Genomic DNA, 7455 nt, shown 5'->3' with positions numbered 1-7455 from the left:
TGTTATTCTGCACATTTGATACACAGAGGAAACAATAGTTTTTCATTTTTATCGATTTGCATGCATACAGGCAAAACAGCATGATACAATCCTCTAGGAGGCAATAATTTACATTTTATTAATCTATACCAATTTTAGTATAATATCTTGGTGTATATATTTTCCTTGGATGTTGTTTAGGATAATAATCATAATATTGCACAGTAGGATAAAGACTACATACATCAATATATTTTATTTTTGAGCTAATACCATCTGCTTTAGCTCTTAATTTTATTGCATTTGTTTGTCCACCATAAAATGCATCACTTGGATTTAATGGTTCAATAATTTCTGGTATTGTTTAAGATTTTAATACTCTACTGAGTTCACCCAATCACATTCCCACGTTTCCACCGGATTGTATCCAGCATTTCTGCAGTTCTTGTTAAAGTCTTTTGATAAAGAACACCCACAGTTTTCTTATTTCTGTTGATAATTGTTTCACTTTTAAAACATTTTTACAACCATGCCAGAAGCAAAAATGATATTGATAAACAGTATTAGTAGCTTTATGAAATCCATCTACTTTTGCTTCTGCAGTTCTGACTTCTCCACCATTAAGAGCATGTGAGATGTTGCTGTTATTTAAACTATTCAATCAAGCTATCGATTGTTTGCTGCAATTCTCCTTCTGTTCTTTATCCAAAACAGCGATTGTATTTTCCTGTAAATATTTCGATCTGCAAATTCCCATAGAAACGCCAGTAATTGTTAAATGACAGATTGGATCAATGTTAGCAATTTCCAGAAACTGTTTTCTTAATTCCAAACAACCTCTTCTTAATATATCTACATCAGAATTACAGTACTCGTTAACTTCTTTCTTCATATTGAACACATAATTTTCTTTAACGCTAGAGCTGTACCATTTGAGAAATGCTTCTCGATATTTTGGCTTCATACTGTCAACACAATAACATTCAGTATCAGGAATCGATCCTATATAGTTTTCATTTGCTGGCGTATTGAATAAATGTGGGAAGTAGCCTTTCTTCAGTTCTCTCAAATCAAAAGTTTTTGGAGAACTACTAAGTGGACCTTGTACAAAATTACTGCTGTCTATAATTTTTATGCCTAACTGTTTGATCTCCAATAACATTAACTTAGTTCATGTGTAGATTGTATACGGCCTTATTGTATTTTCAACATGGTACTTCAAAATGAATTGGGAATCATAACCTTTTAGCTAGTGAGCTATGAATGTGTGATAACTGTTTTTTTGAGATATCATCCACTTACAGAATTCATCAATTGCCTTAAATTTATAAACAGTATCACCTGTAAAATTGTGAACAATTATAAGATCTGGAATGTGTGTTCCAGTTTATTGAGTTGCTTTATAATCAAACCATATGTATCTTTCAGTATAGGTACAATTCACTTTCTTTGGAAAGCCTATTTCACAACATTTAAACTCTTTACCACCAACTATTTTATTACACACGAAGCACTGGTAAACATAAAAATGTTCTTTATTACAATTTGGACAACCTTGCAGTATATATTCATCACCAAATTTTCTTTCACAGATACCACCTTTTTGCAATACAGGTTGCATATAGCATTTATGATTTCCGATTTCCACTACTTGGTTACAATTTCTACAAAGTTCAAAACCATATTTATGTTCTTTAGATCTTAAACAAATTTTTTTACATCCTTCACACTTGTAAGCTGTATCACAGACTTCTTGGTGAATGTTCAAGCATTCTTCATTATAACAGTATCTATTGCATTTCTCACAATAAATCTTATTTTCTTCACTTTCATGTTCTGGTCTTTTGCATACTATACACACTTTTCGATCTATTTTACATCTATGTTTCTCCTTGTTGTGATATGGTTTCTGGCACTTATCACAGAAATATGAAGATCATAAGAAAGCAGTCATACTGTTAATTACATTGAAATGGTTGTGATCTTTGTACAGATAACTCTTGATTTCTTTCTCACAACCACTATAGATAACTGCATTGAAATTTTCAGCACATATAACGTTTATTTGAATATCCAACAATTCTTCAACATTTTTAATATCATCTAAAGTAAATCCTTCTTCGTTGTATTCACCCAACTGATTACATAATATATTTGTTAACTCTTTCTATAATTTGTATTTATCTCCTTCTCTGATTTTATTAATCTTGTTTGTACTTAGTTTTCTTCCTAAAATATTATTTGTGTGATATGTCAAAGCTACAATTACAGCTCTAGGACAGCACAGATTATCATCATTTTTAATTCTTGTGATGCACCTCTTAAGCTTTTTGTCTTCAGCTAGATTTATTATTTTTTACATCCACTGCCTTTATGAATTGCTAACATCTGAATATTAAATGATGTTTCTAATATATCAACTGTTTCATCTGATATTAAGATATCCCTCATTTTGTTGCACAAAATTTGAAGAGACTCTTGTGCATTATTTGATGCGTTATAACTTGTAGAAATTGGATAAAACGTTTTTGGGTTGTTGGTTGTTATATTGAGCTTATCTCCTTTCCTGTCCTCTTTCCGGCTACATCAACCATGGAATTGAGTGCTTTTGTTATATAATCTGTTTTCTCACTAACAGTATCGAGTTTGGCAATGTTAGCATCGTTAAAGACAATTTTATAGTCAACAGACCATGCTTTAAATTTTTCATTAAATTTCGATTTAATTTCTTTTATCTCAAATAAATTCTTTTCAGATGGCTCAGCTTCCTTTTCTTTATCAAATAATTTACTACTAAATGGATAAATTTGATCTAGCCTTACTCTCTTTGTGGATGAGGCTTTCCAATAATATCATCATCAAATCTGTAAAAGTAATTTATATTTGGTACACGTTTTGGTCTTAATCTAGTTTTTTGAAATATATCTGGATGAAAATTAAACTCTTGTAAAACAATGGCTTTAATTAACTCTGATTTCTTTAATGTATTTTATTCTTTAACACCAAGATCTTTAGCTTTATCTTTGAGTTCACTTACTTTCAAATTTTCTAGGGTTTTTGTAGCAACTTGTGAATTATTTGAAATAATTAAGTTGATAAGACCATCCTTTCTAAGTGCATTATATCCTTGTAAATTATTCCTTTTGCAATAACCATGAAGTTGAGCAATTGTAAAATCTCTCAGAGAGACTTCCATTTTTCTATCTTTTATTATAGAAAAAGTTTCATTAGCTTTTGAAAAAATGGGTGGTGGTGGTGGTGGTGGTAAATTATTCGTAACAATTAAGTTGATAAGGCCATCCTTTCCAACTGCACTATATCCTTGTAAATTATTCCTTCTGCAATAATCATGAAGTTGAGTGACTGGAAACTTTCTCTGAAAGGCTTCCATTTATTAAAGATGAATTTTTAATAGATTTGAAAAAATTGAAGATCAACAGCAAAGATGACTTCTAATTTATTTAAGATAATTTTTAGAGGACTTGCAAAATTGGAGAGCAGCAACAAAGATAGTTCTAATTTATTAAAGATAAATTTTTAATAGATTTGAAAAATTGCAGAGATTGTTCTAACTTATTTAAGATACATTTTTAATACTCTAAGTATGTATTTCATTTTTGATGTGTGTATTTGTTTGTAAATGTTTTTTGAGATCACTTTTAACTATTTCCTTTCCACACTCACACACAATTTTTCTTTTTTGTCTATATTCTAGTTGACAACTCTTACATCTACTTGCGAGCTTGTCCCTAGATGTATGACTTACATAAAAAGAGCCAAGATCTTTAATTTCTTGACAACCAATACATTTTTTTAAATGTTGTAACTCCTGTTGTTGTTGTTTGTAAAAATGAAAAAAATCTGTCATATCCTTAAACATTGCCAAAGAACTTTTATAATTAGATATAAACTGTTCAAAACATTCTTTTTGTTATTATACATATTTTTTGTAATCGTTTTATGACATTCTTTACACATAAATGAAAGCTTATCCTTTGAGTATTTGTGTTGATAAAGGGTATCAATTGATTTCTCTACTTCACATTTTTTACACTTCTTGTGTGCTTCCATTTATTGAGATAAATTTTCATTAATAATTAAAAATTTTCCTTAATAAATGAATCCTCTTTCATGTTGCTGTGGGGTTGATTGCTGTATAGATAAAATATTTACACTCATAATTTTCCTTCTCTCATTAGTATTTCTACTGATTGTTTCTTATTTTATTTATGAGTTTTTAGTACAATTCACATTTCATAAAAAGGAAATTGTTATCTTTAATGAAACACTCTTAAGGAAGTTAAAGATGACTGAATAACAGAAAATCTGACATTTTTGTTTTACTAATGTATTTTCATTCTATATAAATGGCAGTTGTCGAATGTTCAAAGTCAATGTTAAGTATTTTTTAATTTATTCAAAAAAGGAAGTATTAATTAAATTTAGGAAGTTGGTTCAATGACATTTGGATTCCTTGAAGAACGTGTTGATCATGAACGAGTTTCTTGAGTTCTTGTATGGAAATACAGTGGTCCAAAATTTGACCTTTGAAAATAAATATTTATAATGATGAAATTTTAACTGTGCCTGCTGTAGAATTTTAATTTACTAATGTATTTTTATTCTATATTAAATGGAGTCAGTTGTAGACCTTATGAATAACAAGCTTACATACAACTATAAAGAAGTCTTTGTGATAATTGATAAAGACAATAATCCATTATTTAAAAGTAAAAATGTTGCTAAAATATTAGAGTATAGAGACACTGACTATGCGATTAGACATCATGTTGATAAAGAAGACAAAATTATATTTGAAAATTTAAACCCCAAAACGTCTTCAGGGTTGAAAGGTAATAAACAATCATCAATATTTACAGTGAATCTGGCTTATATTCTTCAATTTTTAAATCACAAAAGGAAGATGCAAAGGCATTTGGAAGATGGGTTACACATGAAGTTTTACCTTCAATAAGAAAATATGGTGAATACAAACTACAGAATAAAATCAAAGATTTAGAAAATAATGTTGAAAGTATGAAAAATAGTAATACAATTATATTCAACAATGCTAGAGATATAATTCAAGAGAAAGATGAAATTATTGAAAATCATGCTACTCCTCCAACCATTAATCTAGATAAACATAGTGAATTTATTTTAATTAAGAAAAATAATGTGTGTAAGTATCCATATAATGTTATAAGAACTCAAAATTGTTCTGTAAATTCTATACTGAATGAATTACATGGAGATTATCCAGAAATGAAAATAATTTTAAGAATCAGGAATCCAAACTCAGTAAATCTATATAATTTAATGAAAGAATGGTTACCAATAATTTCTCAAGGAAATCATTTTGAAACAAGTTTAAATGAAGATACAGGAGACAATGAATATTAAAATGACGAGTGTCAACTGAAGCAGACTTACACTTAATTTTCTCATGTTTATGGAAAGTCAGTGCTGTTTTTTAAAGTATTCATAAACAATACAAATTTCATCCCCTTTCAAATTATATAAATAATTTACAGCCTTGTCAGTTAATTGATTTATGAAATTAGAGACTATCTTCATCATCAGGTTAACACACATTTATAAAATATGAAATGGTTAGTTTTCACATTCGTACCATACGATACATTTATATAGAAATAATTTTTTTTAGATGTTTAACTTATAAAACGACTTTATCTTTATTTACCCAACTGTTGTGCGAATTATCAAAACCTAACCATTTAACATAAACTTTATTTCCTTTCTTTCTTAAAAATTTTTCAACTAACTACACATCCAGATATTTTGTTTTCTGTAGCTCTTGTTCATAAAAATTACCTTCGATATCTTTCAGTTTATATAAGATCAGATTAGAATGAATAACATCTTCAATTTCAAGTACTTGTGTTTGACCAATTAGCTGTATATCCATTTTCAAAAAGACCATTAAGTTTACTAATTCTAACTTTATCAACTTTTTTAAATTTCACGTTTTGGTTAGACATTAACCTTTCCAAATTGGTTTGTATGCATTTTGTAGTATAATGTCATGCTTGGCGATGTCATTCGTTTACGAGCCTCGCTACAGTGTGCATGCACGTTATCCATGTGAAGAGGCGTAAGCAAATGCTACCATTCTGCGAGATTCCTGCAGAAGGTATACGAATTGCGTTGATATACAGAGCACAAGGGAGCCAAAGTCAAGGCCTCCGTGGCGCAATCGGCTAGCGCGTTCGGCTGTTAACCGAAAGGTTGGTGGTTCGAGCCCACCCGGGGGCGAAATCGTTTTAACCGGCACCGAGGTGAGGACATACGTCAACTTTGTTAGAGATACACAGCTAGTGTGACAATTTGGCTGCGTTTGAGTGATGCCACAGAGCCTTATACACATTCAGCCAAGTGACACTGTAGGTAAAAAATGGCCCTACACAGACGTTCTGCTGTTTTCCTTTTTATTCGTCATGTGTGACACTGCAGTAGAGGGACGCCCGCTACAAAAGACGTATTCTTTACATTCAATTTCAGCATATACGTCGCGAGTGCCATATGACAGGGCCTGTCTCTCGATGTCGATTTGTATTTGGTGTGTCTTAAGTGTCGGTCTGCAGTAGGCCGCTGTTGGCCGAGCGACGTGCAGCATTTGTGCACCGCCGCCGTCAGTGTCAGCCAGTTTGCCGTGGCATACGGAGCTCCATCGCAGTCTTTAACACTGGTAGCATGCCGCGACAGCGTGGACGTGAACCGTATGTGCAGTTGACGGACTTTGAGCGAGGGCGTATAGTGGGCATGCGGGAGGCCGGGTGGACGTACCACCGAATTGCTCAACACGTGGGGCGTGAGGTCTCCACAGTACATCGATGTTGTCGCCAGTGGTCGGCAGAAGGTGCACGTGCCCGTCGACCTGGGACCGGACCGCAGCGACGCACGGATGCACGCCAAGACCGTAGGATCCTGCGCAGTGCCGTAGGGGACCGCACCGCCACTTCCCAGCAAATTAGGGACACTGTTGCTCCTGGGGTATCGGCGAGGACCATTCGCAACCGTCTCCATGAAGCTGGGCTACGGTCCCACACACCGTTAGGCCGTCTTCCGCTCACGCCCCAACATCGTGCAGCCCGCCTCCAGTGGTGTCGCGACAGGCGTGAATGGAGGGACGAATGGAGACGTGTCGTCTTCAGCGATGAGAGTCGCTTCTGCCTTGGTGCCAATGATGGTCGTATGCGTGTTTGGCGCCGTGCAGGTGAGCGCCACAATCAGGACTGCATACGACGGAGGCACACAGGGCCAACACCCGGCATCATGGTGTGGGGAGCGATCTCCTACACTGGCCGTACACCACTGGTGATCGTCGAGGGGACACTGAATAGTGCACGGTACATCCAAACCGTCATCGAACCCATCGTTCTACCATTCCTAGACTGGCAAGGGAACTTGCTGTTCCAACAGGACAATGCACGTCCGCATGTATCCCGTGCCACC

The 7455-nt window shown here is 33.8% G+C and overlaps 1 non-coding gene across 1 annotated transcript; it reads left to right on the top strand.

Annotated features, from left to right (window-relative positions):
• Positions 1 to 6181: 6181 nt before the first annotated feature.
• On the top strand, positions 6182 to 6255 carry Trnan-guu. The gene has a single exon. It is a non-coding gene; the product is annotated as a tRNA-Asn (tRNA).
• The last annotated feature ends 1200 nt before the right edge of the window (positions 6256 to 7455 follow it).

The sequence above is a fragment of the Schistocerca piceifrons genome, chromosome 1 (genome assembly GCF_021461385.2).
Source record: "Schistocerca piceifrons isolate TAMUIC-IGC-003096 chromosome 1, iqSchPice1.1, whole genome shotgun sequence".
Lineage (NCBI taxonomy): Eukaryota > Metazoa > Arthropoda > Insecta > Orthoptera > Acrididae > Schistocerca > Schistocerca piceifrons.
The sequence above is the reverse complement of the archived record's forward strand: the minus strand, read 5'-3'. Positions and strand labels throughout refer to the sequence as shown.